The sequence below is a fragment of the Schistocerca cancellata genome, chromosome 6 (assembly GCF_023864275.1).
Source record: "Schistocerca cancellata isolate TAMUIC-IGC-003103 chromosome 6, iqSchCanc2.1, whole genome shotgun sequence".
Lineage (NCBI taxonomy): Eukaryota > Metazoa > Arthropoda > Insecta > Orthoptera > Acrididae > Schistocerca > Schistocerca cancellata.
The window spans coordinates 420,775,480-420,795,952 of NC_064631.1; the positions used below are offsets into that span (position 1 = coordinate 420,775,480).

The window sequence follows — 20,473 nt, forward strand, 5'->3', positions numbered from 1 at the left end:
TGCAGAAACTCTATGTGCCATCCTTCTTCTTCGCAAGGATAACAGGAGAAGACCAAGGACTCTCTGAAGGTTCAATGATGTCATCTTGCAGCATCTTCTCGACTTCGTTCCAGTTTGTCCACCATTTAGTTGTCAAAACACTTCATGAGTGCTGACCAATTGGTGGACGATCCCCAGTTTACTTATTGTGTTTTAACATGTGCCACTTGGTCTGTCGTTTCTCACTCCAGATTTGAAAACATCTGAATACTGATGAAGACTGACACTAGCCAATGTTGTTCCTCAGTCAGACCAAATCCTATTGTCAGTTCAGTAATAGCTTCCTCCACTGCATTTTGTGTAGTAGTAACGGAGTACGATTGTTTATCGATGGCATTAAGTTGCCCTTCCTGGTCTGGTTCAGCTGTGCACATATCTTTAGGGATGAGTTGTAGCTGCTTGTCCCAATTGGTGACCCCCAACAATGCTTTTGATCGTATTTGGCATGGAGATTTTTTGGTGACCCTGCATATCTTTCTGCAATAGAAAAAAGGTTCACAGTTTAACTGAGCATCTCGCCTGGCGACTGGACTTCGTCTTGTTGATTCTGATAAGATAACGACGTCTTCAATGGAAAACAGTCACCCAGAGAAATTTTTGATACATGTGCTTGTTAAAAGAGCTTCGTCAATCTGGAGGTCTGCTGTTCCATAGTCTATGGCTGCTTGTGATGTCTGTAAGAAGTCACATCTGAAACTAGCGTTATGATCACATTATGATAAAATGACGAATTCGAAAGGCTGTGTTGCATCATTGATCATTGTTCTTGCAATACAAGTTCCTGAAGCTGGACATATTTCCCATTTTCAATCTTCAGCACAGTCGATTTCGTATCACAGAACATAGTCTTCTTTAGCTCACAACGATAAGTATTCCACATCACATAAATGGAAGTGCCTGTCACGTAGCATACGGACATTTTAGCCATCGATGATGACATTAATGAGATTTACCGACATCTTGTTGACTCTTGATTTTCATCTGTGGCAGCCTCATTTCCATAGATGGACGCCTCGCTTAGTTTTTCTGAATTCGACAGCTAGGCTAGAGGCTAGTACCTCTGTACAGCGACAGGGAAAAGCTATAGCATGCCGGGGAGCGACCTCGTCCAGGGTATGACAACGGGTTTCGTCCAACAAGTCAACTACAATCGTTTGCTGTAGCCTGGTGTGAATAGAACTATTGCGGTGCGTAACGTCAGGTGGTGTAGAAGACTTCGAAAACTCGTCGTCTTTCTGTGCAGCAGAGTACAGAGTGTCCAGGGCCTCCATAGTGGAAACATAATAGTGCATCTGCTGTCCACTAAATGTCTGTTCTTCTGCTGGGCACCATACTTGATGGAGGACATGGTTGTACCATTGTAGGTCAGATGCTGGGCTGTAGTTTTAAAAATGCTCCAGGTTGATCGAGACCATTATATTATGTCGCCTTCGACTGGTGGCGGAGTGTGCTGCTAAAGATTGATATAACTGTTCTTCAACATTTTCTATTATGTCATCACATATGGCGTCGACATTCGTGGCTGTTTCTTGCTTACTCGGCCTGACAGTTTTGGCTGCCATAAAATGCTGTATCTCTTTTGGTTACAGCTTTGTGTATGAGAGAAGCGAGGTCATGACGGTCTTCCACAACCGCCATAGGGACCACTTTCGGGAAAGGTCATACTTCTTTCATCTGATACATTTCCTCGATACGATAGCACCACTAGATGGACTTCTTTGTTGTTGTGACATTCTTTACTTGAAGAGCTTGTTACATGTCTTCTGGAACTCCTTTCATCAAGTGTGAGATTTTGTAAGCTTCTTTAATATTCAGATTTACATTGCGACATAGGACCAAAATATTCTGTGTATGAGACTGTGTCGTTTCCCCCTTACGCTGGGTCTTGTTCTTGAATTAGTATTCCGCTAAACAGACTTGCTCTTGATTGTTCACAAACGTTTTCTTCAGTTCGGCCTGGAATTTATCCTGGCTATTGAGATTCTCCCCCTCCCCTCCTCCATTAACCATTGATCTTGGCGTTGGTGGCAAAGCTCGTGTATCAGTGATACAGGTAACTGTACCATAGGAGCAACCACAATAAGGAGATCTGTTGAGAGACCAGATAAATGTATGGTCCCCGAAGAGGGGCAGCAATCTTTTCAGTAGCTGCAGGGCAACAGTCTGGATGTTTGACTGATCCAGCCTTTTAACATTAACCAAAACGGCCTTGGTGTGCTGGTACTGCAAATGGCTGAAAGCAAGAGGAAACAACGGCCATATTTTTTTCCCTAGGGCAGGCAGCGCTACTGTATGGTTAAAAGATGACGGCAGCCTCTTGAGTAAAATATTCTAGGGGTAAAACAGTCCCCCATTCAGATATCCAGCCAGGGACCACTCATGAAGATGATGTCATTAGGAGAAACAAAATTGACACTCTACAGACTGGAATGTGGAATGTTAGATCCCTTACTTGAGCAGGTAGGTTAAAAAATTTAAAATAGGAAACTGATGGGTTAAAGATAGATATAGTGGTAATTGGTGAAGTTTGGTGACAGGAGGAACTAGACTTCTGGCCAGGTGAATACAGGGCTATAAATACAAAACCAGGTAGGGGTAACGAAGGGTATGTTTAATAATAAATAAGAAAACACGAGTTCGGATAAGCTATTATGAACAGCATAGTGAACACATTACTGTAGCCAAGACAGAAATAAAATCTGCACCCACCAATGTAGTACAAATTTATATACCAATTATCTCCACAAATGATGAAGAGATTGAAGAAATGTATAATGGGATAAAAGATAGTAATCAGATAGTTAAGAGAGACGAAAATTTAATAGTGACAGGTAACTAGAATTCAATAGAAGAAAAAGGAAAAAAAGGAAATACTGTAGGTGAACATGGACTGGAGGAAAGGAATGAAAGAGGAAGCTGCCTGGTAGAATTTTCCACAGAGCACAACTTAATCGTCACTAACACGTGTTTTAAGACTCATGAAAGGAGGTTGTACATGTGGAAGAGACCTGAAGACACTGGAAGTTTTCAGAATCATTATATAATTTAAGACAGAGATTTCGGAATCAGATTTTAAACTGCAAGACATTTCCAGGGGCAGATGTGGACTGTGACCACAATTTATTGGTTATGAACTGTAGATTAACACTGAAAAAATTTCTTAAAGATAGGGAACTAAGGAGATGGGGCCTGTATAAGTTGAAAGAACAAGAGGTTGTTGAGAATTTCAGAGGGAGCGTTAGGAAACGAATGACAAGAACATGGGAAAGAAATACAGTAGAAGAATAATGGCTAGCTTTGAGAGATGAAGTACTGAAGGCACCAGAGAATCGCGTAGTTAAAAAGATGAGTGCTAGTAGAAACCCATAGGTAACACATGAGATATTGAATGTAGTTGATGAAAGGAGAAAAATATAAAAATTCAGTAAATCAAGCAGGAGAAAGGGAATAAAAACGTATAATAAGTGAGGCTGACAGGAATGCAAAAAGACTAAGCTTGAATGGCTAGAAGACAAATGTAGAAGCATATACCACTTATTTAATCGTATGGCTAGGGCCCCCATTGGGCAGACCGTTCGCTGGCTGACAGTCTTTCAATTTGACGCCACTTCGGCGACCTGCAGTCGATGAGGATGATAGGATGATGTTGAGGACAGCACCTGGGCGGAGAAAATTCCCCGACCCAGCCGGGAATCGAACATGGTCCCAGAGGATTGACAATCCGTCACGCTGACCATTCAGCTACCGGAGTCGGACCATATACTACTAGGGTAAAGACAGATGCTACATACAGGAAAATTAAAGAGACCTTCAGAGAAAAGAGAACCGTTTGTATGAATATCAAGAGCTCAGATGGGAAACCAGTCCTAAGCAAAGAAGGGGAAGCAGAAAGGTAGAAGGTATATATAGAGGGTCTATATAAGGGAGATGAACTTGCAGGCAATATTATAGAAACAGAAGAGGACTTAGGTAAATATGAGATGGGAGATATGATAGTGAGAGAAGAATTTGACAGAGCACTGAAATATCTGAGGCGAACCATAGCCCTTGGAGTAGATGACATTCTGTCAGATCTACTATAGCCTTGGGGAAACCAACTATAACAAAACTCTTTCATCTGATGTGCGAGATGTATGAAACATGCGAATTACCCTCCGACTTCAAGAATAATAATAATTCCAATTCCAAAGAAACGAGATGGTGACAGGTGTGAATATTAGTGAACTATCAGTTTAATAAGCTAATACTAACAAGTATTCTATACAGAAGAATGTAAAAACTGGTAGAAGCCGACCTTGGGGAAGATCAGTTTGGATTATGTAGAAATGTTGGAAGGCAGTACTGACCCTATGACTTCTATTAGATGATGGGTTAAGGAAAGTCAAATCTACTTTTATAGAAAAAGCTTTCGACAATGTTTGTGGAATAATCTGTCTGAAATTCTGAAGGTAGCAGAGGTAAAATACAGGGAGCGAAAGGCTATTTACAACTTGTACAGAAACCAGACGCAGATCTGTCAAGTGGTATGTAAGGGAAGCGGGGATTGAGAAGGGGGTGAGAAAGGATTATAATCTGCCTCCTATGTTATTCAGTCTTTGCACTGAGCAAACAGCAAAGGAAACCAAAGAAGAGTTTGGAGTAGGAGTTAAAGTCCAGGGAGAAGAAATGAAAAAAATTGAGATTTGCCAATGACATTGTAATTCTGTCAAAGACAGCAAAGGACGAGCACTTGAATGGAATGGACAGAGTCATGAGAGGAGGTTGATCATCAATAAAAACAAAATAAGGATAATGGAATGTTGTCGAATTAAATCAGATGATGCTGAGGGAATTAGATTACGAAATGAGAAACTAAAAGTAGTGGATGAGTTTTGCTATTTGGGCAGCAAAGTAACTGATGATTTTTTATTTTACTTTACATTCCCAGTTTTGTATGATCAAGTTGCGGAGCAAATCTACACAGGATAGGACACGTCAGTACGTTATATTACAATGAAAAAGTATTAATAGATAAAATAAAATGTTTATGAATCCTAAAAAGAAGACAAGCTACGAGTTTATGTAAACTTAATCATCAATATAACACAGGCATCAGCTTATTGCTGAAGTAGAGAATATATAAAATGTACACTGTCAGTGACAAGGAGAGCATTTCTGAAGAAGAGAAATTTGCTAACATTGAGTACAGATTTAAGTGTTAGGAATCTTTTCTGAAGGTATTTGTCTTGAGTGTAGCCATGTATGGAAGTGAAACGTGGATAAACGGTTTTTGACAAGAAGCGCATAATGGATTTTAAAATGTGATGCTACAGAAGAATGCTGAAGATTAGATATGTAGGTTGCATAACAGGTGAGGAGATACTGAACAGAACTGGGGGACAAGAAATTTGTGGTACAACTTGACTAAAAGAAGACAATTGTTGATAGAACACTTTTGAGACATAGACGGAAAACCAATGAAGTACTGGAAGGAAGTGTGGCAGGAGGGGAGGGGAGTAAAAATCGTAGAGGGAGACCGAGAGACGAATACAGTAAACATATTCAGAAGGATGTAGGTTGCAATAATTATTCGAAAATGAAGAGGCTTGTACAGGATAGAGTAGAATGAAGAGCTAATCGAACCAGTCTTCAGACTGAAGCCACAGCAACAACACTGAGATTACCTTCATTGTTCTACAACCATAGTTAGGCTGTGACGCCAGTGATTAAAGAAAGCACAGATCATAATCTTCCAGATATGTGCCTCTTATCCCAGAAGTGTAGTAGAAGTTATGGACAAAACTACCGTCCAGTATCACTAACATCCATCTGTTGTAGAATCATACAACATATTCTGTGCTCGAATCTAATGAGTTATCTCAAATGTAATGACGTCGTCCATTAAGATCAATATGGCTATCGAAAAAATCAATCTCGCGAAAGCCAGCTTCCACTTTTCTCACATGATACCCTGAAAGCCATGGATCAAAGTAATCAAACGGATGCAATATTTAATTCGATTCCACAATAATATTTATTAACAAAATTACGATTGCATAGGTATCAAACAAAATTGGTAAGTAGTTTGACGATTTCTTGGTAGGAAGTAGGCAGCATGTTATCTTGAATACAGAATTATCAGTAGAAGTTGAAGATGCTTCAGGCATGCCACAGGGAAGTGTGCTGGGATACTTATTGTTGAAGCTGTCTATTAAGAACGTGGCAGACAATATTAATACTGTAATACTTTGCAGCCTTATGCTCAGGACTAAAGGATACCACTTAAGCAAGGCCTGGATATAGTGAGACTTTCCCAAAGGCACCGGAAGACAGATAGGTATGGTGTACATGAATTGTTTGATTCTCTCTGAAAAGTATGTCCCATTCGAAAACTGATTGACGGTTGAGTGACACACTAAGTTCCAAGCGACTGACTTAATTGAGCTAAGGCTTCAAAACAAACCCGCTACAAACAAGTGGGTTTGTTGTTAAGAAGCAGCCTTACTGACAACTCAGCTATACACTGGAACACCTGAACTAATTCTCAGCAATTTTCACTGAAAGAAGTGCAGTACGTAAGCCACTATGAAACCATAAGTCAACACTAGCAGATACAGCAATGGGGGACGAGACAGCATGAATGAAAAATATAACATTTTTGCTAATAAAGTGCTTACCTTATTCGAACACTGCTTTCCCCCAAAACTTACCAAGGTTAGAGCAAAGTCTACAAAGAAGCCATGGATTACTCGAGGAATAGGGGTATCTTGTAAAACAAAAAGAAAACTGTATTTGTCAATCCGAAACATTTCCAATGTTGATGCTATAGCACATTATAAGAAATATTGCAAAATATTAAAGACTGTAATACGGATGTCAAAGCAAATATATTACAAGGAAAAGATAGTCATATCAGATAACAAAATAAAGACAATATGGGATATAGTGAAGGAGGAGACCGGTAGAACCAGACATGAAGAGGAACAAATAGCATTAAGAGTAAATGATACATTGGTGACAGATGTGTATAGTGTTGCAGAACTTTTTAACAAACATTTTATAACTGTTACTGAAAAGATGGGGTTGTCAGGTTTGGTAGATGCTGCTATGGATTACCTTAGACCAGACATTTCAAGTAACTTCCATAATATGAATTTGACCCTCACTACCCCAACAGAAATAATGTCAAGTTTGGAAGGTAGGAGACGAGGTACTGGCAGAAGTAAAGCTGTGAGTACCGGGCGTGAGTCGTGCTTCGGTAGCTCAGTTGGTAGAGCACTTGCCCGTGAAAGGCAAAGGTCCCGAGTTCGAGTCTCGGTCGGGCACACAGTTTTAATCTGCCAGGAAGTTTCATATCAGCGCACACTCCGCTGCAGAGTGAAAATCTCATTCTAGAAATAATGTCCATCATAAATTCTTTAAAATCAAAAACATCTAGTGGGTATGATGAAATATCAACAAAGTTAATTAAAGAATGTGATTCTGAGCTAAGTAACATATTAAGCTATCTGTGTAACCAGTCGTTTATCAGTGGAACATTTCCTGAATGGCTGAAATATGCTGAAGTTAAGCCACTGTTTAAGAAGGGAGATAAAGAAATAGCATCAAATTTCCGTCCAATTTCACTGTTGCCAGCATTCTCAAAAATTTTCGAAAAAGTAATGTACAGTCGTCTTTATAACCATCTTATCTCAAATAACATATTGTCAAAGTCACAGTTCGGATTTCTAAAAGGTTCTGATATTGAGAAGGCTATCTACACTTACAGTGAAAATGTGCTTAATTCATTAGACAAATAATTGCAGGCAACTGGTATATTTTGTGATCTGTCAAAGGCATTTGACTGTGTAAATCACAATATCCTTTTAAGTAAACTAGAATATTATAGTGTAACGGGAAATGCTGCAAAATGGTTCAAATCTTATATCTCTGGCAGGAAACAAAGGGTGTTATTAGTAAAGAGACATGTATCAAGCTATCAGGCATCATCCAACTGGGAACTAATTACATGTGGGGTCCCACAAGGTTCCATTTTGGGGCCCTTACTTTTTCTTGTGTATATCAATGACCTTTCATCAGTAACATTATCAGATGCCAAGTTTGTTTTGTTTGCCAATGATACAAACATTGCAATAAATAGCAAATCAAGTGTAGTCTTAGAAAGATCAGCCAATAAAATATTTGTGGACATTAATCACTGGTTCCTAGCCAATTCTTTGTCACTAAACTTTGAAAAAACACACTACATGCAGTTCAGAATTTGTAAGGGGTATCCCAAGCGTATATGTCTAACATATGATGACAAAAAGATAGAAGAAGTGGACAGTGTTAAATTCTTGGGATTACAGCTTGATAATAAATTCAACTGGGAGGAGCACACCGCAGAACTGCTGAAGCGTCTTAACAAATCTGTGTTTACAATGCGAATTTTGTCAGACATAGGGGATATAAAAATGAAAAAGCTGGAATACTATGCTTACTTTCATTCCATAATGTCATATGGGATTATTTTTTGGGGTATTTCATCAAGCGAAGCTAAAGTTTTCCGGGCACAAAAACTTGCAGTAAGAATTATATGTGGTGTGAACTCAAGAACATCCTGCAGAAGCCTGTTTAGGGAACTAGGGATACTAACTACTGCTTCCCAATATATTTATTCCTTAATGAAATTTGTCATTAAAAATATATCACTTTTTCAAACCAACAGCTCAATTCATGGAATCAATACTAGAAATAAGAATAATCTTCACAAGGATTTAAAGTCACTTAGTCTTGTACAAAAAGGTGTGCATTATTCAGGAACACACATTTTCAATAACTTGCCAGCAGCCATAAAAAGCTTAACAACCAATGAAATTCAGTTTAAGAGAAGCCTAAAGGATTTATTGGTGGCCAACTCCTTCTACTCCATTGACGATTTTCTTAGTAAAACCAACTGATTTGTATATAAGTACAACATAACTTCTGCACAATTTCAGTGCAGTAATGTGTTCATTGAAAATTTGTGTGTCTGTCTGTGTGTGTGTGTGTGTGTGTGTGTGTGTGTGTGTGTGTGTGTGTGTGTGTGTGTAAGTATAATCTAACTTCTGCACCATTTCAGTGCAGTAATGTGTTCATTGTAAATAAGTATTACAGTAGTTGTATTACATGTTTATTACCTTATAAATAAATAAAAAACATTTTTATTTTAAATTCAGTGCATTAGTATTTGTAAAATGACTCTTAGTGTTCATTAAAACATGACGATCATTCCACTTGGGACCTGTGGAATGGTACATTAGCTTATTTGTTTTAGTTGTAAATATTTGTCATGTTTTGTTGTTCTTCTGACATGTTCCACATCCTGGAGGACCTCCTCTTTACGGATCAATTGGAATGAAAGTAAATCTAATCTAATCTAATCTAATCTAATCTAATGTGGAAATCTTCGTGTTATACGCTCGCAGCTGTCCAGGGCCTTTTTGAAACAAAGAGGGAAGTCTGGCACTCTATACAAAGCCTGCCAGGTGTGGTTACCCTACGTCGATCGTTCATTGGACGATGTTGCAAATTGAGCTCACCAATTACAAAGGCAATAGAACGGGAAATTCACCTGAAGGAAAGAGTGGGGGGAAATGAACAAAAGTGCTGAGCAGGAGCAGCCCTAGTTAGATCGTTCACAGTGAGCTGAATCCTTCACTCGATGAGTATGTGACCACAGTGAGCTCATAGAGGATTTTGTCAGTCAGAAGTCTTTCTGAGATTATTCCGAGATCACGCTTTGGGAATTCATTCTGAGGTGACACAGGCATTACACAGGAGACCCTTAGGTGTTATGCTAAGTGATTTGCATGCTCTTTCACATACAGAATTTTGACTTCACCTTCTGGACGCATGTCAACCTATTTTTGACTCAGTTTTCAGACTGGGAGTCTGATCATTGGAATCATTCCGATGCCTGTAGTCACTTAGTGAAATTTTAACTTCCACTTTGTGTCAGACGGTTTTTCATGGGGCCTGATGGTCGAATCCTTAAGCATCCGACTGTGTTTCCCCCATGTGACTTAGGTTCTAAATACACCACTGAAACCACTTCCGAGAGCTAATTACTACAGACAATAAATGCTGTGAGCATTTTGGGAGCTTGAGACTGTCTACTCATTTTCGCAGGGACGATAGCTCTGTGTTGGCTGTTGGACAGTACTCCACCTAGAAAGGTACTAGGTAGGTAGTGTGAAAGGAGGAAGCAGTTATGACACTCAGAGCATGAAGATCAAGGCCGGCAGCTGTCGACCAAAGGCCAAACGATGCCAATACGTATTTTGTGGGAGACTGGCACATTGCACCAATACCAGACCAGCCACCCACGCTTGCACGTAATACTAACTCCATCATGTGATGAGATTAAGAGTGTAATCCACTACTCCCCTCCCCCCCCCCCCCCCCATGTCCAGTTACTGAGTCACTTCTATGCCCAGTCAAATCGGCCTTGATTTTATATTTGTAATAGCGAACCTGACAATGCTTCACAACTGCTAAATAGGTTTGGGAATTGGATATACATCCTAATCTCCTTCTCCTCCCTCTCTCTATCATCTCCTCCTTTCCCCTTTCCCTACGTCCCCCCCCCCCTCTGTCTATCTCCTCTTCCCCTCTCTCTGTCTGGTCCTGAGCCTTCTTTATTGTTGTTTCAAATCCAGATTCCGTTATAATATTCTAAGCATAGGCAGATAAGCAATAAATAAGTTTCCTGTTCTCTGTGAAAACGACTACGAGGAAGATAGCAAAACAGCACATATGATACATACGGTTAGTGTTTACAAAGATATATAATGAGAAACAATATAAACAGGAGAAACAATTTGCCTAATGGTTCAATGCCCTCCTGTCATAGTTAAAACAAAACCGCACATTTCCACAGCAGAGCACAGCCAGCCAGTTTTGACGGAATAGCTGTACATTGTTATCCAAAAAATATATAGTCCACTTCCATCTGGATGGTTAGCAGAGTATCGTGTAGTAATATGAAGGAAATTGGTCTAGAAATTTTCGAGACTTTTGGTGACAATGTTTCCCCTTTGTATATATATATATATATATATATATATATATATATATATATATATATATATATATATATATATATACGAGGGCCGTTCAGAAAATAGCCTCCGGTTGATTTAAAAAAATACACCAAGTTAAATAAAAATATTTTAATATATACATCTCACAACTACATCTTTGCACTATTTTTCTACATAGTCTCCATGGCGATTGAGGCACTTATCGTATCTCTTCACAAGATTTGAAATTCCTTCTGCATAAAAATCACCCGCTTGTGCCTGGAGCCAGCCTGTGACCGCATCTTTGAGCTCTTCGTCGTCATCAAACCATTTCTTCAAATGCATGAAGAGGTGATAACCACTTGGCGCCAGGTCGGGGCTGTAAGGTGGATGGTTGATAACGTCCCACTTGAAGGACTCAAGAAGGGCCGTGGTTCTGTGAGCAGAGTGAGGACGGGCGTTATCGTGCAAAAAAACGATACCGGAAGTCAGCATACCACGGCGTTTGTTCTGTATAGCCCATCGTAACTTTTTTATTGTTTCACAGTACACGTCTTGATTAATGGTCGTACCACGTTCCATGAATTCAACCAACAACACCCCTTTGGGATCCCAAAACACCGTTGCCATCAGTTTTCTGGCAGAAAAATCTTGCGAGGCTTTTATTGGTTTGGTAGGCGAATTTGAATGTGCCCACATCTTTGATTGTTCTTTTGTCTCAGAGTTCACGTACTTAATCCAGGTTTCGTCACCGGTCACGATTCTGTTTAACAATGGTTCTCCTTCGTCCTCATAACGTGACAGAAAGTCTAATGCAGAGGCCATTCTTTGAGTTTTGTGGTGGTCGGTAAGAATTTTGGGCACCCATCGTGCACAGAACTTACGGTAACCCAATCTTGCTGTCACTATCTCGTACAAGAGAGTCTTAGAAATCTGTGGAAAACCAGTAGACAACTCCGACATTGAGAAACGTCGATTTTCACGAACTTTTGCATCAACTGTCTGAACGAGTTCGTCAGTCACCAATGATGGTCTACCACTCCTCTCTTCATCATGAACGTTTTCTCGTCCACTTTTAAATAAACGTACCCATTCACGGACAACTCCTTCACTCATAACTCTTGGTCCGTACACGGCACAAAGCTCACGATGAATAGCTGCTGCAGAATATCCTTTGGCTGTAAAAAACCTTATGACAGCACGCACTTCACATTTGGCGGGGTTTTCTATTGCATCACACATTTCAAACTGCCACAAGAACTAAACTAGCGCAGGTACGACGTTCACTCGACCACGGCTTGATGCCGACTGACCTGTTGAGTGCGTGAACGCACAGATGGCGTCGCTACTCCCTCCACAACCCGCCGTGTGACCGATCGGAGGTTACTTTCTGAACCGCCCTCGTATATAGCCTGTATTCATCTGAATGTTCATTGGAGTAACTCTAACTCGTGTGTCCGAAGAGACCTGGGAAGGCCCAGTGGTGTTGACCGACCTCTGTGTCATCCTCAGGCTATAGGCCTCACTGAATACGGATATGGAGGGGTTTGTGGTCAGTGCACTGCTCTCCCAGCCATTGACAGTTTACGACATCGGAGTCGCTATTTCTCAGTCAAGTAGCTCCTCAATTTGCACCCCATTTGCTGACAGCATTTCCAGGTGGTAGCTAAGTCTGACAGGACTTCAGAGATCTGATGGGTATCAGTGTTACTTCTGTGGCTTCATTGAAGTGTTGTGTAAGTAATTGAAATAAGTCGATCATTAACTTTTCGAGAGTTTTGGTAACAACGTTTCATCTTTACACAGCCCATAGTGATTTTTTATCCCATAAATCTCATCAAAATAAAGATGAAATGCTAGATTGCATTTGATTAGTATACTAACGGTTCTGAGGCGGGGTAAATCACAAAGGCTGCAGCAGGAGTAAAAATGTTGATGTTTAGGTAGCAGTTAAGATAGTATTTAAACAAAATTCTCTGCAGAAGCTGATTCAGTGCGTTGTTACCATAATTTTTCCCTTTTACGAAATCAGGCAAAGAGATCACTGTAGAGATCGAGAAGTTGGGAGGTGGTAGACTGTGTTAAAGTGCGGCACAAATGAGGACATATGTCGAGTGATTATATTATATTAATATTTGTTCCATAGATCATGAATACGACACTTCATAATGATGTGGAACATCTCAATTTAAGTAAAGGGTTCCTTACATGCCGTAAGTCAATGTCTTTTTATTTATTTATTTACTATCATTTGTTTCGTTTTTAATTTGTTTTTAAATGTTGGTTGGCTATCTGTCAGACTTTTGATGCTATTTGGAAAGTGACCAATGATTTTTGTGGCAGCATCAGTCACCCTTTTCTGTGCCAAAGTTAGATTTAACACAAAATAGTGAAGATCAGCCTTTCTCCTAGTGTCTAGCTATACACGTTGCTGTTGCTTTTGAACAGGGCTTGGTTATAAGTGAATATATACACTATGTGATCAAAAGTATCCGGACATCTGGTTGAAAATGACTTACAAGTTCATGGCGCCCTCCATCGGTAATGCTGGAATTCAGTATGGTGTTTTCCCACCCTTAGCATTCATGACAGCTTCCACTCTCGCAGGCATACTTTCGATCAGGCGCTAGAAAGTTTCTTGGGGAATGGTAGCCCATTGTTCACGGAGTGCTGCACTGAGGGGAGGTATCGATGTCGATCGGTGAGGCCAGGCACGAAGTCGTCATTCCAAACCATCCCAAAGGTGATCTATAGTATTCAGTTCAGGACTGTGTGCAGGCCAGTCCATTACGGGGATACTGTTGTTGTGTAACTACTCCGCCACGGGACGTGCATTATGAACAGGTTCTCGATCGTGTTGAAAGATACAGTCGCTATTATGAATTGCTCTTCGACAGTGGGAAGCAAAGCAAGAAGAGGTGCAAGCCCCCACTATGAAAAACACCACCGCCTACGAATTTTATTGTTGGCATTACACGCGCTGGTAGATGACGTTCACCGGGCATTCGCTATACCCACACCCTGCCAGCGGATCGCCACATTGTGTACCGTGATTCGTCAATCCACACAACGTTTTTCCAATATTCAATCGTCCAATGTTTACGCTCCTTACACCAAGCAAGGCGTCGTTTGGCATTTATCGTCGTGATGTATGGCTTATGAGCAGTCACTCGACCATGAAATCCAGATTTTCTCACCTCCCGCCCCTCTGTCATAGTACTTGCAGTGGGCCCTGATGTAGTTTGGTTTTCCTGTGTGATAGTCTGGGTAGATGTCTGCTTATTACACATTACGAACCTCTTCAACTGTCGGTGGTCTCTGTCAGTCAATAGATGAGGTCAGCCTGTACGCTTTTGTGCTGTACGTGTCCCTTCACGTTTCCACTTCACTATCACCTCGGAAACAGTAGACATATGGTTGTTTAGCAGTGTGGAAATCTCTCGTACAGACGTGTGACACAAGTGACACCCAATCATCTGACCACGTTCGAACTCCGTGAGTTCGGCGGAGCGCCCTATTCTGCTCTCTCACGATGTCTACAGAGGTCGCTGAGATGGAGTACTTGGCAATAGGTGGCAGCACAGTGCACCTAATATGAAAAACGTATGTTTTTGGAGGTGTCCAGATACTTTTGGTCACATTGTGTATATTGCAAAGCTACTGTGAGCACTCCTAGTTCTTTAAATAAATGTCTGCAAGATGATCTTGCCTGTTTTCTATCTCTTATTCTGGTTAACCACTTTCGTGCAATGAATATTTTTTACCTTTATGATGAATTACCCCAAAATATGATGCCAACAACTTGACTAGAAGAAGGGATCGGTTGGTAGGACATGTTCTGAGACATCGAGGGATCACCAATTTAGTATTGGAGGGCAGTGTGGAGGGTAAAAATCGTAGAGGGAGACTAAGAGATGAATACACTAAGCAGATTCAGAAGGATGTAGGCTGCAGTAGGTACTGGGAGATGGAGAAGCTTGCACAGGATAGAGTAGCATGGAGAGCTGCATCAAACCAGTCTCAGGACTGAAGATCACAACAACAAGATGATGCCATACGAAAGCAATGGATGAAAATAGACGTAGTAAATTAATTTACTTACATGTTTATCGCGAAAATTTGCAATACCCCTAATAGTATAATTGGCTAAACTCAAACGTTTCAGCAGATCATTAAGATGTGTTTACCAGTTCAATCTCTCATCAATGCACGCATCCAAAAATTTGGCGTATTCTGCCTCAGCTACAGACTTCTGTTCAAACTCTATATTTATCAGTGGTGTTGTACCATTTACTGTACAGAACCGTACATATTGTATTTTATCAAAATTTAATGAGAGTCCATTTGCAGAGAAACATTTAATAATTTTGTGAAAGACATTATTTACAATTTCCTCAGCTAATTCTTCTTCGCTGGGAGTGATTAATATTGTGTATTGTACTGTGTATTAAACCGGGGGCCTAGAAACGACGGAGAGGCTTCGTCCTGCCGTAGCCCTCAGTGGTTCACAACCCCACAACAGGCCACATCAGTCCACCCACTCCACTGCCACCCCACACTGAACCTAGGATTATTGGCGGTTCGGCCCTCAGTGGACCCCCCCCCCCTCCCTCCCTCTGGAAAAGTCTCATACCAGACGAGTGATACCCTAAATGTTTGCATGGTAGAGTAATCATGGTATATGCATATGTGGAGACAGTGTTTGCACAGCAATCGCTGACATAGTGTAACTGAGGAGGAATAAGGAGAACCAGCCCACATTCGCCAAGGTAGATGGAAAACCGCCTTAAAAACCATCCACAGGCTGGCCACCACATCAGACCTCGACACTAACCTGCCGGGTGGATTCGTGCTGGGGACCGACATGCTTTCCCGCTTGGGAAGCAGCGCATTAGACCGTGTGACTAGCCAGGCGGGCTGTGATTGCTATACTTGTATCATCAACATAGAGAACTAGCTTCATATCTTCATGAATATAGAGTGGCAAGTCATTAATAAATATCAAGAAAGTGCAGTAAGAATACTCGCACCTCATATAACAAAAAATTTAAACTGTGGGTTCTAAGAAAAACGATGCAAATATCCATATGATACCATGCTGATGGCGCGTGTTGTCACATCACCAAACTTTAACTTCCTAGTGGTATTAACATGTTGAAAGATGTAATAAACCTGTGCAGACAATTAGCGATATTTAAGGTACATGTTCAATAAATAGTAAGTTATTTGAACTCAACTGCAAAATTATTATTCATAATTAACTTAAAGCTATGGACGTGACGATCCTACTAGACAGAAGACAGAGTGTGACAGACTCTTCCATTGTTTCATATAAAAAGAAGAACGAAATTATGCCATCGACTCTAACACATCGAGTTCAAGAATATATGTACTTTTCTGTGTGATATTTAATAAATTGACAATTTGTTATATTGCTCCATTGAATGGTTATGACAAGGACTGCAACAATTTGGAGAAGCTGGTCAAATGCATTATCAGGGTGTTGTTTAATGAGACATAGAATGGTTACATATTATTTACAGTATTACAGTTACAATTAGTTTCTAGGTAATTGTATTGTTCAAGTGTTTGTTGATGGGTGCTTACCAAGGTTCCACATTTGTATTACCATATCAAGTAATTGTGGTGCACAGTGCTATTTTCTTCTGTAGTCAGTTAGTTAGATAAAACAGTCATTACATTTTGTTTAAACAAGGCTTTTGCAAATGATAAGTATGTAAAAAACGCGAGTTACTGGTCAGAGTTGTTGTTTGAGAATATTTTATGATCAATGATGTAGTACAGTCCATTTCCTTCAAAGCTTAAAATTCTTACTATCAGTTTATATAGATTGCAAACAATTTAAATGACCTGTTATTACTTTTAGTGTCTTTCAGGTTTAAAATCATATTGACTTAACAAAAAGTGGTCACAATGCATAGCTGATAAATGTTTTCTTGTGGTACTGAAATATGTGCTCTGCTTAGTGCAGAGCAGTATTTTGGAAGTGGATAGATGTTGCATCAAATGATGATCAGGGGTATCGGAATCAAAGGCATGGCACAGATGATGTCATTCATCTGCGTTAGGACCTACCCTTGTACTCAGCTTCTTAACAGAAGATCATCATCTGGAACAAAAGGCATGAATCATCTGTGCAGTATGCCTGGCATCTCAAAAAGTTACCCCAGTCAGTACAGGGTTTTCCATGTGCATGAAATAATTATAAAACATAATTAAAAATATTTAATGCATGACCCTTGCAGAACATACATAAAGAGAGTTGTTGTTGATGCACCGTTAATGTTTTACATACACAGAAAAAATTATTTATAGTTTACATCAAATCTATTCGTTTTTTTCGCGGGAAATATCTGAATCTTTTACTATAAGTGCATCACTTCGTTGTTTTGTATTGTCACGGTTCGTTATAAACGACTTCATTCACTCAAGTTTACATTTTTATTAACGCCTTAGAATTAACAGTATGAGTATCTCTGCTAGATAACCCATAAGTTCTTAATCACAGTTCAAGTCAATATTGACGGCGCTCAAAGTAGAGTTACCAACAGTTAGAACTAACGTCACGCCATGTATAGCGGTTAGGTCAGGTCAGGAGACAATTGCCTCCTGCTCATCAGCTGTGCGGAATACCAAGTGAGTGCTTGTGATGTGTCTGTAAGGAGCCATTACTCACAAAGAGGTCAGTTTTCATTATTCTGCAAGACACCAGATGTAGTTAGCGAGTCGCTAAGTCGATCTCAAGCTAAGTACAGAACCCAACGCTTAGCATATGTCGACATTTCGTCTGTCACCCACACACTCCCACACTGTACTATTCCATCTGTACCGTTGAATGTTCACAGTGTACACGTCCATCACTGTCCTATCCTTCTACCTATTTACTAACATATTAAACTCTTGAAGTAGTAATTACTTCAACACAGTATATCATAACTTTATTAATAGTCTATGCTATCCTGATTTTCAACACAGATTTCAAGATTTTCAGTATAGTATAACTAGATAATTTGTTCACAAAATAAATGTATCTCAGTGTAGAAAACTTACCTATTGACAGTACGATAGATATATTTACATTCATTTATCATCTTCCTATGTGTGATTATGGACTGACACATCTGATATTGTTTCAGGAAGGTAACATAATTACGTAGGTCGCGAAACATTGTCTATTACTGGGTAAAATTGAATCTTTGTACAGAGTCACACACCAAATCAAAAGCAGAATTAAAAGAAAACAAGAAAAGAAATAAAGCAAACACTCAGAGCTGAGTAGAATACATATTCATACCTATAATTCGTGAAAAATCAAAGAAGAGTACTCATATGAAGCCTGCTTACTCCCTTACCTTAATATCTAAATAGCCTTGATATGAGTAACACTAATAATATTTTTCAATCATAATTTTGTGTAGTGAGAGCATCTCCCCTTTCTGTTGAGTCTAAAATAGTTGTCTCATAAGTGATAATCCTTACAACTACTATTTACATATGTATACATCGTCTGGCAAGTATTCAGTTGGTTAAGGCAGCAGTGTGCCTAGCAAATTATTCCTCCTCCTGGGTAATAACATTTACAAGGCCTCATAGTCTTGCAAGTAGCTAAATATTAGTTTTCGTAACTTAATAGTATTTTATCTTAGCATTCCTGTTAGATATCACGGCTTAACCAGTTATAAATCACCTTCAATAAGTACAAACATAAATACAGTAATGTACAAATTAACTGGGAGAAGCTCATATTTTAAAAGGAACTGGAATTGGTTGACTAAAACTAGTTTTATTTGCCCAGTTGTTGGGCTCTTGGCGAGCTATTGTCTCCCTGATTATGGACAACGACTGTATATACCCACCAGTTCAGTTGAACACTTGTATTTGTAGCAGCAGTGTGTGTTATTTCTCTGTTTTCGACAGAAAAATGTTTGTCATTTTGTTAAAATGGACATTACACCTAGGAAGCGGGAAAAAATAGTTGCCTTTCATGAACATACTTCTATGACTATAAGAGACATTGCCTCTGTTGTTGATATGGGAAAATCTGGTGTTACAAGTCGTCTTAGTGATACTGCTTTATTGTCTCCAAAGGGAAAAGGCAAATGTTGACGAAAACGAAAAACCATTCCTAGAAGAGACAAAACTCTATATGAAAAGAGTGAAAGTCATCCTCACAGGACAAGTAAGAACCTGAAACAGATTTATTAGTTACTAGAGTTGAAACTGACTCTTCAACAGTATGGCATAAGCTCTTGGTTATAGGTGGGAGGCACTAAAGCCAATAAAGAAGCAGTTATTAACACCCGACAAGAAGAAGAAACGTTTGGCACCAGCCAAAATACATAGATCTTGGACCTATAATGGCTGGAAATATGTAATTTTCAGTGATGAGTTACATTTTATTGTTCAGTGTCAAAGAGCAAGGGTCGTCAGGCAAAGCACCTATGAGGCAGTGAGGACTGAGTATCCTGAACAGAATTTAAAATACTCTCCCAAATCAATGTTTTGAGGTTTCTTCACTGCTAGTGGTCCTGGGGCACTAGTTCCTCTTGACAAGATGATGAATTCGACCAAATACATGGAAATCCTTAGCTACATGATTACTACAGACCTTTGCAGATTATGGAAAAACATTAGCACATGATCTGGCCCCATATCACATTTCTAAAGCAGTTACGAAGTTCATGGAAGAAAACAATATTAATATGCTTCAGTGCCTGACATTTCATTTGATTTCCAGTAAATGTGCTAAAAGTGTGGTTTCATGTGGATGAAATACGAAACAGTTGCTCTGACCTGGTCGATTCTATGACACAACATGTTCAGACTTGACATCTAAGCTTCTGTCAGTTTTTTTAAAGTCACATTGACGATCCTCTAACCAAACAAATTCTGAACCTGCCTTCAGTAATAGCGCCAATGGACTGCCAACATCCAAAAATCCATTTACGAACCTTCAGTAATAATTTACAATTCCAAGGAATGATTGAAGTTTTTACATTGACTCAGGAACAGAAAATTCGAGTATAGCCTTAACCAATCTCTGGTGTGTCTGAACCCCATCTTTACTAATTATGTGACCAAGGCAAGCCACCTCTTCCAACACTTTTCTGTAGTCAGCGTTAAATTCGCTGCTCTCAATCTCAGGAATACTTCCCGTGAGTGTTGTATGTGCTGTTCCATGTCACTCGCATAGACGATTCTATCATCAAGATATACCAAGCATTGACTTGGTTTAAATCCTCTAAGAAATCCGTCTAATAATTTATGAAACATCTCAAGTGCGATCTTTAATCCGAAAGGCATCCTCTTGTATTGACAACAAACTCACAGCAAAGAAAATGCTGTTTTGGGCCGATCCTCCACAGCGACTTCTAGCTGATGGTAGCCACTCC

At 39.7% G+C, this 20,473-nt stretch overlaps 1 non-coding gene across 1 annotated transcript; it reads left to right on the top strand.

Annotated features, from left to right (window-relative positions):
• Positions 1 to 7,269: 7,269 nt before the first annotated feature.
• On the top strand, positions 7,270 to 7,344 carry Trnas-uga (transfer RNA serine (anticodon UGA)). The gene has a single exon. It is a non-coding gene; the product is annotated as a tRNA-Ser (tRNA).
• Positions 7,345 to 20,473: the final 13,129 nt, after the last annotated feature.